Source organism: Abramis brama (genome assembly GCF_963993115.1).
Source record: "Abramis brama genome assembly, chromosome: 12".
In the NCBI taxonomy this organism is placed as follows: Eukaryota; Metazoa; Chordata; class Actinopteri; order Cypriniformes; family Leuciscidae; genus Abramis; species Abramis brama.
The window spans coordinates 3,428,485-3,451,149 of record NC_139974.1 but is presented as its reverse complement, the minus strand read 5'-3'; the positions used below and the strand labels follow the sequence as shown (position 1 = coordinate 3,451,149).

The window sequence follows — 22,665 nt, the reverse complement described above, 5'->3', positions numbered from 1 at the left end:
ATATAATACAACAGAGATAATAGAATTGAGACGAGCATTAATATAGTTAATTTGACAGATAAACCTCACATAGAAAGATCTAGTTAGTTCTTTCTATCTCTCCATCCAGACATTAATGCTGTACCTCAGATCAGTTGATTTCACTGGTTTGTCCAGAACGGTCACTCTTCATGGACACACAGCTGGACTCTGAGTTTCATCTCTGACGGCTGAATCGACTTATAATAGAATACAGTTAATCGTTCATATAGAAGATTTAATGTGGAGTTGGCAATAGATTAAAGACAGCATATGAGAATGTATATTCTGCAACTGAACATGAAAACATGATTAACTATTTTATTACTGAAAGGTGTCCATAGATTATGAGTTCAAATTAAAAAAATAGATTTTCATGTAACATTTAAAAGTGGCGATGTATCATTGCTTAAAAGCCAATAGATGATTTAATTGTGAATGTTACTATAATCAAAGACATTTGAATATGTTTGGTCTGAATTACTCAAATTAAGTCATTAAATAAATATTATATATGGAGATGTTTGTAGTAGAGCGTTTGCAGTATAAATGTCACTTCTGTAGAAACAAAAGTCAAGTCACCTTTATTTATAAAGCGCTTTTTACAATACAGATGTTTTCAAAGCAGCTTTACAGTAATAGGAAAATAATGCAACACAGTTTGTTCCTGCTGTACAGCAGATCTAGAAGAAAATAGTGTCATAGTCCAGCTTAAGTAAGTTCAGTGTTGATTCATTTCTGTTGTAAAAAGGTGATTACTTTAGTTCATTTATCTATACAGCCGCTCTGGAGAAAACCGTGATGTCATCGTCCAGCTCAGTTCAGTTCTCATATAATGGTGTCAATGCAGATCAATAATATTGTTGAATATTAAGTGTCCTCAACTAAGCAAGCCAGAGGCGACAGTGGCAGGAACTCAAACTCCATCAGTGACAGAATGGAGAAGAAAACCTTGGCAGAAACCAGACTCAGTCTCTCAGTTCTCCTCTGACCAACGAGCGAACAGTGTATGATTATGATTCAGGCATTACAGGTCAGAGGTCAGATTGGATCTGAACATTTAGAATATTTATCCAGTTCATCTGGTTGAAGGTTTCCTTGTTTGACTTTGGATGAAGGATTGGATCATTCTGTAAGTTACACACACATGTGTGTGATGATCACTGTGGGTTTGTGTCTGTTGATTCTGTTGAATGTGATTGTGTCTGTAGAGGCTCTTTATTCTCCATCAGCTGATCCAGAGAAGCTCAGACTAACATCTAAAACCTGTAAGTAAAACACAGACAGTCAAATGTGCGCGACATTATTGCATTATCAACTTTAGAACAACTAAAAGAAACTACTTAGATGATTAAGTGAGAGATTAGAATATAATACTGAGATACACGATTGTTAAAGCTGTTTTTAAACATTCAGATTTTGATTTTGCGTCTAAGTCACCATGAATGATGACCCTTGACCCTTATGTAGAATCCTGTATGACTGTCCTCTTTCTGTGTCACTGGCTCAGTATTATTTATGATAAAGAAACTAGTGATCAATATTTACCATTATCTTTTATTGCAATTGACATTGACAATGATATTGAAAGCAAAATATTGAATTGTTTGAAATAAAGAGAAACTTGAAATATTTGATTGTTGCTATAAACTATAATGAAAAAATAAATGAATTAAACTCTTATTAAACATGTTTATAGTGAGTAATTCACCATCACAATGAAAGTAAACTAAGAAACTAAATTAACTTTCAATTAAAATATGAACAGTTTTAATCATCACTACTCACTCAAGCGTCACCAGTTTATAATGTGGATCCTCCTTCAGATCAGAGAGCAGCTTCACATCTGAGTCTCTTAGTTTATTCCCTGTCAGACTCAGTTGTCTCAGGTGTGAGGGGTTTGATCTCAGAGCTGAAGACAGAGCAGCACAACCTTCATCTGTAACACCACAATCACTCAACCTGTAGAGAACAATGACACTCTTCAGTCTCTCAGTTCAGGAAACACTGATATAAATGATAAGATATATATGAATTTCTCCATTCTCCTCAACAGATTTGTATATGAAAGCAGTTGTCACCTCTTCACATCATCCAATCATGCTTATAACTATTGTTGTAGAAAATATGTAATTGTCCTGTTACAAGTATGCCTTTTTGTAAATTAGTTAACCTGTAAATAATAAACCTATATTTAATTGAAACTAAGAAGCTCGTCTACCAAAAGTCTTTGATTTCTAAAATACTGAACTGAACAGACCATAAAGAAGTCTTCTGACCTATAGATTGTGAGAATGAAAATTCAGATGCTTATGATTTAGGACAGATTTGACATACTTTACCTAACCTGAGAATAATCAAAATAAGGTTAAAGGTGTCGAGAAATACGCACCATAAAACACTATCAAAAACTATCAAAAGTAAAATGACCTCAGAAGCTTTGGAAAGAATCTAATAAAGATTATTCATCCTTTTCAGTGACTTGATGGTAAACTTTTTTTGTATATATTATTTTTGTATATCATTCATTATTCACCACAGGAGAGAAACAGACAACGCTGAGACTTTTATACAATCTTACTCGAGTATCTCCAGTTTACAGTGAGGATCCTGCAGTAGATCAGAAAGCTGCTTGACTCCTGAATCTCCTACTTTATTCTCAGTCAGATTCAGTTGTCTCAGGTGTGAGGGGTTTGATCTCAGAGCTGAAGTCAGAGCAGCACAACCTTCATCTGTAACACCACAATCCCACAACCTGTAGAGAACAATGACACTCTTCAGTCTCTCAGTTCAGGATCTACAGCTCAGATCAGCAGAACTTCATAATCAGAGACTTAATCCACGGCACCATTAACAGGTCCAGTCTAAGGTTCAGACCCGCTTCTACAAACTGCTTGATTAGTTAGTTTCCATATCATAAAAATTACAAGAATATTCGATAACACTTTATTTAACAGTGTCCTTGTTACATATGTTACATGAACTAATAACAGTAAATTATGCATAATTACATGCAACTAACCCTCAACCAAATCCTAATCCTACCCTAACCCTATAGTGAGTACATGCAGTTGCTTAATATTACTCAGTACTTAAATATATAATTACACTGTAACAATGACACCATAAAATAAAGTGTAACCGAATATTATTTTTTTATGCAAATGTAGCGGGTCCCGGCTAGGTCTCCGCTGGCAGATATATATAATCCTCTCCTAGGAGTGCTCTGGAAATATATTAAATATTACAGAGAAATCAGTGACGCAGGAACACAGTTGCTCTTTCTCCATTGACTCGGATTATATTTATTTTCAACTTCAATTTAACTTTGTATCTGCAATCATGAGTTGTTTTCTGTTATTTTTGTCTGCTTTGCATTTAAGCACAGGTTATATCCATATTTGGATAACATGAAGCAATATATTCTTGAAAGGTCTGTTTTCACATAAATGTATACTCACATATTTTACAAACATTAGCTTATCGAAATTTGTATGAAACCAAAAACAAACATTTTCCATTTAAATCACATTTTTGGTCTATCATCAATCATATCTGCACTTTTCTCTTTAACATCTGTCATATTTGTTCTCTTATCCAAAAGAGTATTTTTGTAATAAATGTACATTTTATAAGTGTTCACTTTATACAACAGGATGATTCTCATTTGCAGTTAAGTTTTGTCACATTTACACTATAAGAACTCACACTTCAAAAGTAAACATCTCTGCCTCATAACTTTGGCAATAAGTTCTATGAACTTACTCTGTATTATTGTAATATTAACACACGTGCGCCCTTAAACATGGTCGCAGACGTAACTGGTCTTATGCTGTACATTCACATTAACTTTTTACCCTTTAAACACATATAGCTGTTTTCCACACACGCTGAAATAACCCACAAATGCCCCGAAGCCATAAGAAATAAATAAAAAACAATCTGTGGGCATCTGCCGCCATTTTCTCAACTGCGTACTGTCAATTTTAACTGTTTACACACTTGACATGTTTTTAGATTACGGAGCACACTTCACTGGGGATTCATATAAGCTTATAAACATCTGGAGTCACATAAAAGGTGTGTAACTGACCTGGAAATATATTAAATATTACAGAGAAATCAGTGACGCAGGAACACAGTTGCTCATTCTCCATTGACTCGGATTATGAGCTCATCTTGCTCTGCACATCGCTAAATGTCCCCGTGTGATGCTACTCGCGATTACTGCCACCCTGTGTCCATTTTAGGAAACACATGTCATTGTGTGCTTTTTCCGTACCCTCTCATTAATATTCAATTATATAAATCAGAATAAAATAAAATACTATTGCAATAGAAGGAAAGGAAACAAAAAGTAATAATCTCAACAAAACTTATTTTGTGAGTGTCACACAAATACCCCAAAATCATCAACATATCTGTGTATGAACACGGTTGTCACATCTTTACATCATCCAGTCATGTTTAATCTAGCATTAATATTGTAAAATGATGTCAGACACATTAGAAAAAATCTAATGAAATCTAATGGCAATCATTATTTACCATTAAAATAGAGGACTATGTTGGGACATTTTATACAATCTTACCACAGTATCTCCAGTTTACAGTGAGGATCCTGCAGTAGATCAGAAAGCTGCTCGACTCCAGAATCTCCTACTTCATTCAGTGACAGACCCAGTTTTCTCAGGTGTGAGGGGTTTGATCTCAGAGCTGAAGTCAGAGCAGCACAACCTTCATCTGTAACACCACAATCCATCAACCTGTAGAGAACAATGACACTCTTCAGTCTCTCAGTTCAGGATCTACAGCTCAGATAAGCAGAACTTCACAATCAGAGACTTAATCCACGGCACCATTAACAGGTCCAGTCTAAGGTTCAGACCCGCTTCTACAAACTGCTTGATTAGTTAGTTTCCATATCATAAAAATTATAAGAATATTCGATAACACTTTATTTAACAGTATCCTTGTTACATATGTTACATGAACTTACCATAGTAATAACAGTAAATTATGCATAATTACATGCAACTAACCCTCAACCAAATCCTAATCCTACCCTAACCCTATAGTGAGTACATGTATTTGCTTAATATTACTCAGTATTAAAATATATAATTACACTGTAACAATGACACCTTAAAATAAAGTGTAACCAAATATTCATTTTTTTTATGCAAGTACCCAAAAATCATCAACATACAGTATCTGTATATGATCACGGCTGTCACATCTTTACATCATCCAGTCATGTTTAATCTATCAATAATATTGTAAAATTATGTCAGACACATTGGAAAGAATCTAATGAAAATAAAAATCAACATTTCCATTAGTAATTTCACAGTAGATTTTTTTGTATGGTAATCATTATTTACCATTAAAATAGAGGACTATGTTGGGACATTTTAAACAATCTTACCTCAGTATCTCCAGTTTACAGTGAGGATCCTGCAGTAGATCAGAAAGCTGCTTGACTCCTGAATCTCCTACTTTATTCCATGACAGATTCAGTTCTCTCAGGTGTGAGGGGTTTGATCTCAGAGCTGAAGTCAGAGCAGCACAACCTTCATCTGTAACACCACAATTCCTCAACCTGTAGAGAACAATGACACTCTTCAGTCTCTCAGTTCAGGAAACACTGATATAAATGATAAGATAAATATGAATTTCTCCTCAACAGATTTGTATATGAAAGCAGTTGTCACCTCTTCACATCATCCAATCATGCTTATAACTATTGTTGTGGAAAATGTACAATTGTCCTGTTACAAGTATGCCTTTTTGTAAATTAGTTAACCTGTAAATAATAAAACTATATTTAATTGAATCTAAGAAGCTCGTCTGCCAAAAGTCTTTGATTTCTAAAATACTGAACTGAACAGATCATGAAGAAGTCTTCTGACCTATAGATTGTGAGAATGAAAATTCAGATGCTTATGATTTAGGACAGATTTGACGTACTTTACCTAACCTGAGAATAATCAAAATAAGTTTAACCCTCTGAGGTCTGAGCTGTTTTCTGGGCCCTGGAGGTGTTCTGACATGCTCTGACATTTCTGGTTATTTCTGTTACTTGTGACATTTTCATGGCTAAAGCCTAATTACACTGTATTCAGCACAAACTCTGCTACAATAATATATCAGCACCATGTATGTAAAAGTTTGTAGTTTTGAGATAATGACATTTATGCGTGGTTTGTGAAAATACAAAAAAAAATTCTCACTGAAATAAGGCCATGAAACCCATACTGATTATTTCTTCACAAGACTTTTGAAAATTGTATCACGTAGCCTAGAATATTTGCTCTAAAACTATGTGAAAATCACCCTGACTGCTCATTCAGATAAGACAATATATTGATTTAAAAATTTTACGACGTGTTTTGTGTGAAAAAGCTCTATGCGGGAGCTCATTAATATGTAAGCTTTTCACACCTGAGAAAGACAAAGACCCTCCCCCAATGGCCCTATTAGGAGCTATCAGGCCCTGTCATTCTGAGCAACCTTGCACAATACTGTAAATGAGGAGATTTAAAAAAGAATGGCTTTTAAATTGTTTGGATTTATTTACAACACAACATAGTCCAAAGATACACAACACATGCCAAAAAAGCACTTATTGAAAACAATGATCCAAAGACAGAGACCTTTGTGCCATTCCTAAAAACATTGTACATACCTTTCATTTCTAAGGTGTTTGATTTTCACTTTACCATGTTCATGTACAGAGACTCATGTGAATGTTGAAGTCCTCAGTGGCATCTGGGCCCTGAAAAAAAAAAAGTGAACATACTGATATCAAGAGAAAGGCCTGCATGATTTTGGGAATAAATTTTAGATTTTTCTGGTTAAAATTGCTTTTTAAAATTCACAGAATACACACACACACACACACACACACACACACACACACACACAAATGTTTCCAACAATATATAATATAATGAACACCAGGTTTGTTGTGCCTTGTAGGCATAAGCTATGCGCAGGCAACAACTAAGCTAGAGAAAAATATATTGATTATCATGTTACTTCAAATGTTTACATTCATTATGATGATATGAAATGAGATAATAGTAAAAACAGGAAGCCGTTTGCTTTTCAAACGCGATCGCGATCCAAAATATGATACATTCAAATGCGATCGCGCTGCAAAATATGATACATTCAAACGCGATAATATGATACATTCAAACGCGATCGCGCTCAAATATAAAACATTATGGTTACCATATACATATCTACGTTTGAGCAGATATCCACAAACACAGTAACAGTAAGCACGGGTCTAAATATTATAATATTCACCATATATCTAGCAACAGTTCAACTGCAATGTGAAATTTATGCAACAATAGCAAACTAATATGTAAGAATTTCTTACCTTACATCTTTCTTGTCTTCAAATCGTGTTCTTCTTCTTCTGATGTAAATCCAATGTAAGCTCAGGCGCGTCTTTCAAACTCGACGAAAAGTGAAGTGAAGTGTTTTGGTGTTTCGTTGTTGAGATAATGAGCGCGATCGCGTTCCATGTGGAGATTTGCATGTGAATTTCTTTTGCGCGAGTGGGCGTGGCCAAATTAAATCTAATGAGCAAGCGTTTGAGAAGCTAGACATCTTGTTGGTTTTATACAAATTACTTAAACAGAGAATATTTGTTTTCGTTTTGAATCCGATCATTTAAAAGTACACACTTAAATGTTTATAAAGGTATATGGCTCATAAATGTGTGACAAGTATTCACTGAGTTTTGTTTCAGTTTATAGACGTGCTCAAGAAAAAAAAGTTCACCGCGACGGAGAGGCAGAACGCACACCCTGTTTATTTTCTTTATTTTACAAAAGCACAATGTTTTGATTTGATTGTAAGTGGACACATACAAAAGTAGAAATATCACAGATTCTTTTTTTTATATTTCTTTTTTCTGTATGACCATAAATGACAGTGTAATTTAAGTTTATAGTTCTACAATGTGGAGAAAATCCAGCAAAACGCGCCGGCGCGTTTGCCGACCTCAGAGGGTTAAAGGTGTCGAGAAATATGCACCATAAAACAATGTCAAAAACTATCAAAAGTAAAATGAGCTCAGAAGCTTTGGAAAGAATCTAATAAAGATTAAACATCCTTTTCAGTTACTTGATGGTAAACTTTTTTGGTATATTTCTTTTTTGTATATCATTCATTATTCACCACAGGAGAGAAACACACAACGTTGAGAGTATTAAATCATGTTTGATTCAAATTTAGAGTGCTTATTTATTCTTATGGAGCCTGGTTGATTTAGTTTAGGTCTAATCTTAGTTAACCCCCTGAGGTCGACGGTATCGCCGGCGATACCAGCTCGCTTTTTTTTTTATCAGTGTAAAAAAAACTCATAAATACTCTGTTGACTTTGATTTTGCATAGGAGTTTCATACATCAATCAATTCTGTTAAATGTGTATTATTTTTGTGTATACTCACAATAAAAACAAAGTGTTGTGTTTTTTGCCAAATAAAGAAAAATAAACACGAAGCGAGTTCTGTCTTCTCTCTGTCCGTGTAGTCCATTCTGAAACGCGTCCGAAAATGAACTGCAACTCAGCGAATACTCAGTCAAACAGGCATGCAGACACACAGGCATGAAGCTTGAATTCTCTTCTTTTAAATGAAGTGATTTATATAAAAAACAAATATTCTCATCTTGTGAAATCTGTATTTAAAGAGAGCGATTCCAGTCAACCTCATTAGAGCTAATTCAAATGTAATGTGACTCCGCCCACGGAGAGCGTGCGCTATTCAAACGCAAATGGCTGAGGTAATCCCCGCAATCCTGTGAACGCCCCCATCAGCTCGAGAAAACGCACAAGTTTATCAGATCATTACATGTTTACACTGTTTCGCAGCGCTGTGAGGAATAATAATACTGGAATGTATCTCAGAAGTGCGGGTATATCGAGGAGCGAGCTGAGGAATGTAAGTTCACGTGAATCGGGTTTCTTTATGAATGAATGAACGGCAGAGATGCGCTGTTTACCACAGCTTGCAAAAAGACAGTTTAAATTTAAATCGCGTGTGTGAATGAATGATGATGTTTTAGCAAACTGTATTGCTATACTGAGATGAGTAAAATCGACTGAAATATGTTGAAATAAAATGTAGGCTATTTGTTTAAGCAACGTATTAAACTGCAAATTAACATTTATATGCCCTAATATTTCATAAAAACAACGTTACAGTCAGGCGAAATATGAAAGACATATATATACTGATACAAATATACTGTAAGATTACACTTGAATTGTTGTTGTAATTGTAACCTTTTTAATAAAAAAATATATTTAAAAGGTAGATGTAAACAAACTATTAAGGATAGCTCTACATTGGTTCATGATTAGTTCATATCTTCGCTGATCATGAGTTCATGTTGAAATAACTATTAATTCAGGTATTAGGATATGATTATTCATGTGCTGTTATAAGTACACCTAAGATAATATATATATATATATATATATATATATATATATATATATATATATATATATATGTGAATTTCTCATTTTACAGTATTGTTTTGTTACGAAAGCACATGCTAAACTCATAAATATGGACAAATAAAGAAGTGTGAAGTCCATGATTGTGTTGATGAAGACCTGAGGGTCGAAACGTTGCTTGAATAAATTATTTTGGAGCAGTAATTTTCAGTGTGCGGACTTCACACTTCTTTATTTGTCTATATCATTCAGTTGTCCTGCACCTGCGCCCAATCTGGGTGTTTGGGATGTGCACACCCTTTTTGTATTTTTAAACTCATAAATATGATCATGTTTTATCAGTGTAATGATTGTTGTCAGAGTGACTTACTGAACTGATCTGGACTCTTTAACCACAGGCATCAGCTTCTGAAGAACTTCATCTGCTGTATTATTGGCTCCAATAAACTGTTTTAGATCAAAAACATCCATCTTCCGCTCTGATGTCAGCAACACATAAACCAGAGCTGACCACTGTGAAGAGGAGAGTTTGGTTCCTCTTATTTCTCCAGATTTCAGATAATGTTGGATCTCCTGCATCAGAGAATCATCACCCAGTTCATTCAGACAGTGGAACAGATTGATGGATCTCTCTGGAGACCGATTCTCCCTGATCTTCTGTTTGATGTACTGAAGTGTTTTCTCTGTGTTGTAGGAGCATCTTCCAGTCTGTGTCAGTAGTTCTCGTAAGAGAGTCTGATTGGACTCCAATGAGAGACCCAGAAGGAAACGCAGGAAAAGGTCCAGATGTCCATTCTTACTCTGTAAAGCCTCATCAACAGCTCTCTGATGCAGCTTAGATAATGAAGGATACTTAAACCAGTTTAAAACCTTAGACAACAGACTTTGTTTGGTTTTGTCAAACACATTTCTGTTCTCAGTTGTTAAGTAAATGTGTGCATATAAAGCTGCTATATGTTCCTGGATGCTCAGATGAACAAAGCAGAAGACTTTCCCCTGATACAAGCCCAACTCCTCTCTGAAGATCTGAGTGCACAATCCCGAGTACACTGATGCTTCTGTCACATCAATGCCACACTCTCTCAGGTCTTCCTCATAGAAGATCAGGTTGCCTTTCACAAGCTGCTGGAAAGCCAGTTTCCCCAGTTTGAGTATCATGTCTTCATCTTTCACTCTCTTCTCATAGTCCTTCTCATGTTTGATGTTGGTCTGAATGATCAGGAAGTGTGTGCACATCTGAGTGAGAGTCTTGGGAATCTCTCCTCTCTTTGCTTCACTCAACATCTCCTCTAGAACAGTGGCTGAGATCCAGCAGAACACTGGGATGTGGCACATGATGTGGAGGCTCCTCGAGGACTTCAGGTGTGTGATGATTGTATTGGCCAGACTCTGATCACTGATTCTCTTCCTGAATTATTCCTCCTTCTGTGGCTCATTGAAGCCTCGTACCTCTGTCACTCGATGGACACACTCAGAGGGGACGAGATCCGCTGCTGCTGGTCTGGAGGTGATCCAGATGAGAGACGAGGGAAGCAGATTCCCCTCAATGAGGTTCATCAGCAGCTCGTCCACTGAGGCTGATTCAGATATATCACACAGTTTCACTTCGCTCTTAAAGTTCAGAGACAGACGACACTCATCCAGACCATCAAAGATGAACAACACTTTATATTCATCACTGGATATTTCCATTTCTTTAATTTCCGGGAAAAAGACATGAAGAAGATCTAAAAGAGTGAGTGTTTTGTCCTTCATCAAGTTGATCTCTCTGAAAGGAAGTGGAAATATGAGCTGGACGTCCTGATTCTCTTTCCCTTCAGCCCAGTCCACAATGAACTTCTGCACAGAGACTGTTTTCCCAATGCCAGCGACTCCCTTTGTCAGCACAGTTCTGATGGGTTTGTCTTGTCCAGGTAAAAGTCTAAAGATGTCATTGCATTTGATCGGTGTGTCCTCTGTTGCTGCTCTCCTGGATTGAGTCTCAATCTGTCTCACCTCATGCTCATTATTGATCTCTCCACTTCCACTCTCTGTGATGTAGAGCTCTGTGTAGATCTCATTCAGGAGTGTTGGGTTTCCCTGCTTTGCTGTTCCTTCATACAGACACTGAAACTTCTTCAGCAGATTTGATTTAAATGTGCTTTGGGCCAGTTGAGAATCACAACTGAAAGAATAAATGGTTAGATTACAACATAAATTAAAGAAGTAAAAGTGATAGTAAAATATCTTTATGACAGAAATGTTGTACCTCAGATTAGATGACATGTGTCTTCCCCTAAATGTTCCTCGAGTGTCCATAGATTGTTCACTAATTGTGGACAAACACGGACAGAACAGAGACAATACAACAGAGTCGAGAAAACAGAGACAAGAATTCATATAGTGTTCATATAGAGCCAGATAGAGGGTGCCAATGAGCGCCTCAACGCTCCTGTTAACACTTTAACATAACTCTTTATTTTAGCACAAGTATATTCTGCAGCTCAAAATTAGTATAAAAAAGAAATATTTTTTAATTATATAGACGATGATCAGAAACATGTAAATTGAGCATTTAAGCTGTAAGGGGGAATTAATAAAATGGTCAGAAATGGCCCTGTCTGTATTTAATGTTTTAATCATGTAATTGAAGTGTTCGTCTGTTGTCTGTGTGAAGACACAAGAGATCGTTCGGAAACTAATAACAGTGGCAACACACACTCAGCATGAGTTCAAAAACACCACATTCCAGCACCAGAATGAAATTAACACAAATTAATGAAATTAATACTCTTGCTAGTCAACTGGAGATGTTTCGTGTGTATTAGGTACATCCGTGCTGCGAGATGTTTCAAAAAGTGATGTGGACAATAGCCGCGTTTCCACTGTCGGGCCAGGGCCGGGCCGTGCTAGTGCGTGCCAGGGCCAGTCGCGTTTCCACTGTCACTTCCGGGGCTGGATCGGGGCTTACTCAGGGCCAACGGCCAGGATTTCTGGCCCGTCGAATACCTTGGGCCAAAGCGGGCCAGCTCGGGCTAGAGGAGTGGTTACGAACAGAGGCGGAGTTTACCGTTGGGAGACGGCAGCGCCAGAGGATTCTGTCAGCATTAAAGACTTTTAAAATAATTTAACTCGCGTTTATGTTTGAATGCCTTCTGTTTGTGATGCAAAAGATATGCGCGCTAACCGTTACCATAGTAAACATAGTAAACGCTTGAAGATACGCATAGTAAAAAAAAAACAGTGAACGCTTGAAGAAATCAGACCAATATTAAAGGCTATCACAGTCATGTTTTTATTTGATCTGTCAGTAGCCTACGTCTCGTCTCTTTATACCGGACTATCTTAAAATAAAGCAACTTTTTTTTCCTGGAGTTTCCTCTGTTTCTCTGACTGAAAATATCTGTATGGGAGTCGAGAGAGTGCTAAAGCTCCTTAGGTCGTATGGCATATAGCCTATTTGTAGAAATTATCATTCTTTCTAAATGTGATGTAAATATGTCCTGTAACTACCAGATAAAGAAACAGACGCGACTGAAGAAGTAAGCTAAGTGTGTCCTCTTTCTTTTGTGAAATAGACCTAACGGTAATTTATTTATTAGTGACTAATGTGCAATTTTGACATAAATTAATTCATTATGATCGATGTAGGCTATCACTTTTTATTGTAAACCTGAGGTAAAACATTGATGCTTGATTTTTAAATATTCAAGTAAACAAACAAAACAAAAAAATTCCAGCAAACGGCCGCTTTTATCGTGTTGTTTTCAACGCTGTTTCCAGTGATTTCTGATTAGCCTAGTTTTCTGATAAAACTTCCATTTATTGGTGAAATGATGGGTTAGTGTGACGTTGTTCCAGAGAGGCGTGTTACGGGCGTGTTTTAGTGAAGCGCTGCGGAGCTTCTGGCCCGACAGTGGAAACGCAGGCCCGGTGCTATTGGCCCGAGGCTATTAGCCCGGCACGGCCCGTTTAAAGCCCTGGCCCGGCCCTGGCCCGACAGTGGAAACGCAGCTAATATCGACCCTGGCAAACAGTGGTGGGCACATCTCCAACATGTCCAACTCGCAAATTACGCTTATGTTTGTTGCATCATCTGCCAAACGGTGACAGTTTAAAATTGGGACTCTGAAGCAGAAACTGTCATGTGTATTTTTCCAAAGTTTGTATGTCTGTAACTCAAGAAGTTCTAAAGATATCCTTTTAGATTTCAGTTCTTAGCAACATTTTCTTTTGATATCTTTTTTGATATTTTTCATGTGGTTCAATTAAATAAATGTATCTTGTTTTCTTATATTAAAACAAATGCATAGAACAAACCTGTCTGAGAGCCAAAAAAAAATATTTTTGCATGCATGTAACTTGAGAAGATCTATCTATCTATGAAATGTTGTACCTCAGATCAGTTGATGTGTGTTTTCCCTCGAATTTCTCTGGCCGATCCATAGACGCGTCACTCTTCATGGACACACAGCTGGGCTCCGGTGAGATTGATCGGTCACCCTTAAACTGACTTTAATAGAATAGAAACAAAAGAACAAAGACAAGAATTCTTAATTATATTATGTAGATAAACCTCACATAGAGAATCAATCCATCCATCTTTTACCATTGTTTTTTAATCTGTTGTTGTGTTTGTGTTTCCCAATAAGTGATGTAGTTGTGTTTAGTTTGGTTGAGTTTGTCAGTGTTGTTCTGGTCCAGATTATCAGTGTTTTGTGGGTCAGTAGATGTTAGTGAAACATCAGGACTGAAGCTCTGGATCAGCTGTGAGAGGAGACCTGATCCTGTGCTCGACTCCTGCTATTGCAGCGCTTTATAATAGTGTGAGTCTCTGAGTTATACATGCTTACACAATATCATCACCTATTTCTGTATTTTGATAATAAGTGGATATTTGCCGAATGATGCCATACATGCATTATTTGTGTGTGTCTGTGGTCTCTCTGTCTGTCTAAACAAAGATGTTGTACCTCAGATCAGTTGATGTGTGTTTTCCCTCAAAATTTATTGACTGTATCATAGTCTGGTCACTTTTCATGGACACACAGCTGGGCTCCGGTGAGATTGATCTGTCACTCTTAAACTGGCTTTAATAGAACAACAGAATAGAAATAGAGTTATTCTCTACCAGAACCAATATGATTGATTTTACATGAAAATAAATTCCACATGAAAACATTGTCTTAATATTGAAACGACAGTTACCATGGTGAATACACAATATTAACACGAACTGTTAATGAAACATGGAAACTGCTCCTGGTGAATAGAATGAAAATCATCCCTGCATGCAAATCCTTCTCAGCTAACACACGACGTAACAGTAATGTGATTTATTTGTATTTTACTTTTATTTCGTGACTTACTCATTTAAAACGTAACAACGTTGCATGCTCGTAGTTTCCTTTGCACTTTATAGACAGCGCGCGGAATTGAAGAGTGTACGTAGCCTATAACGGCTGACATGACAGGAACGTCCGCTTTTCTGAGGTGAAATACTTTTTATTTCAGCGTACACATACGTTTCTGCCTGGTAGTTCCTATTGTGCTGGGTTTTCTGAAGTAGTTGTGATTCGCCTCTTATAACATGCTCTAAATGCACGCAGAGTGGATTTTATTTTAATTTTTTAAATTTTTGTAATCGCGGCTTTGAACGATTACGTAATCGTGGCATCCATAATCGTAATCGCGATTAGAAATTCGATTAATTGTGCAGCCCTAATAAATGTGTACACACAGAGGAGGACTTACCATTAGGCAAAGGTAAGGACCGCTTTGAGCCCCCAAAAGTCAGGTGCCCCCAAAAAATTATTTTTATATAAAAGATGCGTATTAATACTGTTAATAACCTGTTGAAATGAGAGTACCGTGACTGCACTGGGGTGAAAATTATGATATGGCAAGTGTAAGGCCATGTCCACACTAATACGTTTTCGTTTGAAAACGTTAATTTTTCTCTCCGTTTTGGCCTTGCGTCCACACTGAGACAGTGTTTTTATTAATGAAAATTAAGCTTTTTTGAAAACACACTCCAAAGCGGAGACATCTGAAAACGCCATTTTCGTGTTGTAGTGTGAACTGTGAAACCGGTGGTATTTAAAAACGATGACGTAAATTTAGTCATGTGATGCATATTGTACCAATAGATATTCATGTTTATACCAGTATTGTGCCTGTTATGTGCTATTCACTTTCACACTGTTGCTAAAAATATTCTACATTGCACACTCTATATATCACAGTCCTGCAAAGATGACAGAATTTACTCACATTTGCTGTCCTGCGGCAATGCATGAGAGCAGTCGCGTTTTAGACCAAACATATGGTGACTGCGTGCGACCTGGACAGGTGAATTTAGCGTTTTCAGGAGTTTTTCAAAAGTTTCTCATCCACACTGAAACGTCCGAAAACGCTAGTGTGGACGGAGAACGTTTATAAACAAAAACGCCGTTTTCAAATGTATCCGGATTAATGTAGACGTAGTCCAAGCCACACCACACTGCTCAGACAGTTCCATGTGTCATAGCCTACTGCTGCTATTTCAGGGTATAAAACAAGAATAAAAGTCATTATAATGTACATGAAAATGTAGAAAGATTGGACACCGCTGTGCATCAGCAAACATTATAACAGAGAAAGAATCCTCAAGGATTATCCAGGTAAATGTGTGCAGTTGTATAGGGCCCTATTCCTATATTTTACCTAAATCTGCCCCTGTGTACACAACCACCCTATAATGGTAAAAATCCATCCACTCCTCTTTTTTGGATCTCCATAAATCATAATCTGTGCCTCAGAAAAGGCCATTTGCAGATGCTACTTTTTGTGACGTTACAAAACGCCTTGGCCCCGCCCACTAATGCTGATAGACCCGCCCTCAGTGACCTGAACACAGTCCGCCATTCTCTATGTGCTGGAGCAGCTGTAGTGATGAGAGAAATGTCCCAGTTCCCTACTAAGAAAGCCAGGTGTGATGTTGTTGGATGTAAGAGTGAGCATCAGACTCTTCATTTACTAGGGGTGTAACAATACATCGATATGGATCGATACATCGATCAAACGTCTAACAATACGATGCATCGATACCACACATAAAATATCGATATACGGTACCTTTATTTTGACACACTCCACATCCTCACGTAACTTTTCTCCGCTGAAATAGACGCCTGACAAGATTGACTGAACCCTTTGTCACAAAAGCCGGTATTTTCCACTGTCAAGGCATCGCGAGTTCATGTTTCACAGCAGAAACGACAAGCCCCGAAAAGTCTGTTTCAGCGAATCAGTGCGCAACATTCAGGTCAGGTGACAATCCTGCTTGCTTGTCACTTTGAAAAGACGCGCTAGCTGAGAGGAGTTTCGTCAAAGCTGACTAAAAGTGATCAAGGATGCATTTCAGCGAACTTGATGAACCCGTGATATCTTCTTCGGGGCGTAAAAGGAAAATAAAAGCTGAAACCTTTTCACAGGATCTTGCTAAAACAGCACGTTAGTGGTGAGGGAAAAGCTCTCTGTATTGCGTGTACGTTAATCACAACAACAAAGTTTGACAGGCGTCTATGTCAGCGGAGAAGATTAGCACAAAGATTAGCACAAAGATTAACCAAGTGTTTTATTATGTATCATAGCAATTACTTGGCTTTGTTTAACTCTGAAACATGAAATGTGGAGTTATCTGCTTTTGCCACAAAATAAATATATATATATATATATATATATATATATATATATATATATATATAAAAAATACTTTCAATGAACTTTAATTTTAAAGTTACCTGTATTTTTGTTGTCATTATTACTTAATCAAAACAACCCAGCTGCAGCTTGACTGATATTCAAATGCACAATATAAAAATAAACATGAAATATGAAAATGAACAAGAACGGATTTATCTGTTTTTGCAAATGAACTCTTCTGTTACAGTTCCGTTCTTGTTCATTTTCATATATCCTGTTTTTTTTTTAAACTTGTAACAAACAACTTGTAAATGTCCCTGCATGTATTAGTGTGAGTTAATAAACGTAACTGGTTCTGTACACTTGGCACATAATATCTAAATATTGATTAATCGATCGATATAGCCCTGAATCGAATCGTATAATTTTTTGAGGTATCGGCAAATATCGTATCGCTGGCTGAGAGAATCGATACTGTATCGTATTGTGATTAACTGTCCGATTTACACCCCTATCATTTACTCCCGGCAACTGAGCCACTGAAGACACAGTGGATTCATTTAGTTTATGATGGGAATCTGCCGCTCAAGTTACCTAAAATCATTAATGTCTGCGCTAATCATATTACACCAGACTGCTTTGTGAACAAGGCTTATTACAAAGCAGTGTTTTTTTCTGAATTTTGCAGGGCCTATGTGGTTCAATTAAATAAATGTATCTTGTTTTCCTCTATTAAAATAAATGCATAGAACAAACCTGTCTGAGAGCCAAACAATTGTCTTTTCCAAAGTTTGCATGCATGTAACTCAAGAAGATCTATCTATCTATGAAATGTTGTACCTCAGATCAGTTGATGTGTGTTTTCTCTTAAAGTTGATTGACTTCGCCATAGACGCGTCACTCTTCATGGACACACAGCTGGACTCCGGTGAGATTGATCTTTCACCCTTAAACTGACTTTAATAGAACAGAGATAACAGAATAGAGACAAGAATCAACTTGGCTGATTTAACATGAAAATAAATCCCACATGAGAAGGTTGTCTATTAAGACAGTGTGTTGAAGAGTGATGAGACTGTCCAAGGATAATGTTATATATCATCTAGCTGTCTACTGTATCTGTGTGTCTTTGGACAGTGTTTAAAGACCCTGAGTGGCTCCAACTACTGTATATCCCGGCACCAGAATATGATAGAGACAACAGATCACTATACCAACCCTGGCAAACACACACAACACCCTGTTATGTGCAGAAAATTTAGTCTTCTATAACATTAAGATCATATGAAGATTGAAGTACCTGAATCCTGGAGAAGAATCTCCATGTCTGAATGTGTGTGTGTCGTCCATGATTTATTCAGTCTTCATGGATCTGCTCGAGTAAGAGATCAGAAACACTAATTCACACACACTCAAACACAATACATTTCATTTGACATTTTCTTCAGTGTGTTTATGGAGACCAAACAAGTCAGATTTATGATTTATAATCATTAATTATTAGACATTATCAACATTTCATTCCTGGTTTAATGTGATTTTCAATCATGTAAATGAATGTTCAGAACTGTATCATCTGAATCAGCAGATTCTCTTCTTCAGTCAGATCTGTAGCGTTTGCTCCAGTATTTCATCTTTGTGTGTTTGAAACAGAAATATCTCGGCTGAACAGACTGGGAAGTTTGTAACACTAGAGTTTAATGTTCTTCCACTGAAGCCTCAAATATTGTACAAATGGGACAGTTTACTGTAAGCCCACATTTAATACATCTGTGAAACTGACTGACATACACAGATATTTGTTCAAGATCTTTTCCAACTATTTTAAAATAAAATGTTTCCTATTGATATTTATGTAAACCAATAAATGCATTTATTGGTATTAAATGTTCAATAAAAATGACATTACATAAAGGGAGATTGTAACAACAGCACTCTTTGTACTTGACATTCATTTAGACAGAAAATTATATCAAAGTTTAAGAAACATGTGCAGCACAAAAAAACCCAGTTAAAACAAACACTACAGATGTTAAAGAGAAAAGTGTTACAACACTGCAGCTTCTAGAAACTTTGGTTTTTAGTAATGAAACCGAAAATTAGACCTACATAAAAAGTGTAAAAGTGTATTTTAACATATAGGGTCTAGGCTATATGTCTATGTCCAATAATTGATAAGCAAAAAAATATTTTTTAATATTTTTTATTGTATATACAAATGTATAATTTCTATGATTTTTATGAAAAATATTCAATAACTTATCTATAATGCACTGTATGTGTGAACTAGTGGCGGCTGCTGGTCTTTCAAAGAGGGGAAGCTCATTTTCGGCCTACATCATAAAAAATATTCATTTATTTATACGTAAATTCTACATTCCTTTTCAAGAAAATGCTCTGTGAAAAATGAATGTAATAATATAATAAAGGTATAAATAATAATATAATAAAGAATAATAATAATGCTAGTAATAATAAGATATTTTTTTATTATTTTTGAATTATTACTAATAATAATAATATAACAAATATAATAAGTAATAATATAATAAAGGTATAAATGTATAATTGTGTGAAATGTATTATAAAAATTGGCTAGCAATTTCGACAAGCAAATACCAAGAAATAGGTTGCAGCAGTTTGTCTTTGAAAAATCCGCGATGGGACTGAGCTTGAACAGCTTCAACATCAGTGACTTTTTTTTGTATGAAATCGCTGTCAATCAAAAGGAGACACATCGACAGACCCTCCAATCATCACGCAGAAGCCCGGAGTCCAGGCCAGCCCACTCCCCGTTCACCCCCAGAGACGCTGAGCTTCCATGGGCGGGACATAATCGCAGCATTTATCTAATGACCGTCTAGTTTCGAAGCGCTAAAAGAACTGTTCAGAGAAGCCTCACTGAAGTCAATGGAATCTGGGCTTCAACAGAGAAATGCACTGTGACGCTACGGGAATGTATGACCCACGTAGGAGGGGACGTTCTCGCGACCTTGTGGAACGTTCCCTAAAAGTTGTCTAAAGGTAACTAAAGTTCCGAACCTTTACAGAACATTAGGGACGTTCATAGAACGTCCTCTTTTGGTTATGAAAGTGCTGCAGTTCAAGGTTCCTTATATGACTTTAGGGGGGCGTTCTATTTGGGGTATTTTATGGTCACATAACAAACGTTACAAAGAGGACATTCGGGACGTTAACAGAACGTTCTCGCATGGTCCTCTGTTGGTCATATAATAACGTTCCCAATGTGACTTTAGGGGAACGTTCCATATTGGTTATTATATGGTCACACAACAACGTTACAAAGAGTATATTCGGGACGTTAACAGAACGTTCCCATACGGTTCTCAGTTGGTCATATAATAACGTTCCAGTTATTACTTTAGGGGGACGTTCGATATTGGTTATTATATGGTCACACAACAACGTTACAAAGAGGACATTCGGGACGTTAACAGAACGTTCTCGTATGGTCCTCTGTTGGTCATATAATAACGTTCCCTTTATTGCTTTAGGGGGACGTTCGATATTGGTTATTATATGGTCACACAACAACGTTACAAAGAGGACATTGGGGACGTTAACAGAACCAAAAAAGGAGTTTGAACGAGGCAGTATCAGTATAGAAAATTAAAAACAACTCTTTTATATGGGCAATACGATTACAATTAGGATTTAGTGCAAAATCAATTTATGTTGTTATAATTACGCTTACATTTTTTTTTTATAATAATATATATTTTTTAAATAATTTTTTTTATACGAATTGTATTTATGTAATGTTCTAATTCTAGATGTTTATGTTTGTAAATGCTGCGTGACTTTGATGTGTTTTAATGCGCGTGCTCGTGAACGTCCGAGACGCTTTTTCAAACACTGGAGCGGCACAGAGTCGCCATGGAAACGGCGGGCCACCACTGCAACTGACGAGCAGCTAAACCCTCTCTCGTGGTGTTTTTATTACTTTCAGGTGAGTTTAGTTTCTTAAATCACACGAATAATACACACAAGTTTGCTTGACATTTATCTTATTTGTAATTGACACGCTTCTGTTGAATTTTTACTTATAGAAATGCTTTATTGTCTTGGAAAAAAAATCCGTTAGCATCTCAACCGTTTTCAGAAAAGGTAACATAGGCTAACTTGCTTGAGCTTTTGTTTATGAAAGTTTGGGGTTTTAATCACATCTTATATGTAGATTAGATGTTTTTAATAGTTTTGTTAAGGGTTTTGCTTGGAAGTGAGCTAATTTATTTAACATAAACGTATGTATTATTTAACAGAAACATATGTGCTGTTAACGTAATCGGTGACGTCACTTACATGGAGCGCTAAAATTGGCTGAAACTAGCTCAATGGTAAACAAATATTGATAAACAAATGATCTGTGATTTCAGCAGCAACAAAATAACAACAGAGGGGAAGCTCTACTATTGCAACATTGCTGAAGAAAGCTGCTGCCAGAGAAAGACACAGGTAAACTGAGGAAGCCCATTAAATAACTTTAAATCCATTTTCTCACAATGTTTTCCACCTAACGTTATATCACCATGCATCTGTTTTCTTATTTATTTTATTTGTTTAATTTATTTTGAGAAGGTTTTGACATCCAAACGTAAGTGACACTGTTGGAGCAATATGAATAAGTAAACCTAAAAACATAAATTCTGTTATGCTAATTTATTCTTTCTATTTTCCTTGCCTTTAAATAAACCTGGCAAGCGGTTTGTTGTGTTCCTAGATCCTTCCATGCTGATGGCCTGCACAGTAGCAGAGTTGGAGCAGATCAACATCTCTATGGCGCTGTGAACCCTATGACTTGTAAGTAAAACTTTCAACTAATGTCAAACATACAGTATTGGTATTAACGGCATGATAACGACACCAAACACACCGCCAAGATGACAACTGCCTTGATAAAGGTGTAGGTGATGGAGTGGCCAGTATGTCTCCAGATCTGAACCCTAATGAGCAACTGTGGGGCTTCCAGATGCAGAAGGTGGAGAAGCGCCATGTGTCTAACAGCCAGCAAATCTGTGATGTCATTATGGAGGAGTGGAAGAGGATCCCAGCAACAACCTGTGCAGCTTAGTCTTAGTGATGGGAAGTCCGGATCATTTTACTGACTCTCTTGTTTGTTCTCGTTCATCAAAATGAACAAATCTTTTTTTCAAGTCATTTCGTTAATTTAAGGGGCTTTAAATGTTATACTTTTAAAGGTGCTCTAAGTGATGTTGGGTGTCGTCACTTCTTGTATGAATGTGCTCAGCACCACTGCTCACTATACACAGAATACGCGCGATTTATTACCACTATAATTTATGCATTTAAGATTGAATTCAGTGTCTGGAGTTATATCCCTTTGTGGTGTGTATTCTTCTAATTTCAGCTCCTGAGTCCATTTTGGGGTGATGGTCAAGACAGAACCAAACGAAAGCTGGACTGTAACCTACTGGCCTATACATGGATTTCTCGGCGACGTCATCACTGCTTGCGCA

The 22,665-nt window shown here is 36.7% G+C and overlaps 1 long non-coding RNA gene and 1 pseudogene across 4 annotated transcripts; one reads left to right on the top strand and one right to left on the bottom strand.

Annotated features, from left to right (window-relative positions):
- Positions 1–586: 586 nt before the first annotated feature.
- LOC311093941 (protein NLRC3-like) lies at positions 587–17,042 on the bottom strand (annotated as a pseudogene). Its single transcript, XR_014609646.1, has 9 exons — positions 14,455–17,042; positions 13,878–13,994; positions 11,751–11,810; positions 9,873–11,666; positions 5,447–5,620; positions 4,611–4,784; positions 2,600–2,773; positions 1,807–1,980; positions 587–1,284 (listed from the first exon to the last, which is right to left on the bottom strand). The product of XR_014609646.1 is annotated as a protein NLRC3-like (transcript).
- A 4,026-nt stretch (positions 17,043–21,068) lies between these two features.
- LOC311094034 lies at positions 21,069–22,665 on the top strand. 3 transcript variants are annotated; one of them, XR_014608534.1, is made up of 5 exons: positions 21,069–21,137; positions 21,238–21,295; positions 21,565–21,643; positions 21,909–21,988; positions 22,557–22,665. It is a non-coding gene; the product is annotated as an uncharacterized lncRNA (long non-coding RNA). The 3 variants fall into 3 exon arrangements; XR_014608536.1 differs by lacking the exon at positions 21,069–21,137 and adding an exon at positions 21,767–21,782 and having other exon boundaries at positions 21,148–21,295; XR_014608535.1 differs by lacking the exon at positions 21,069–21,137 and having other exon boundaries at positions 21,148–21,295.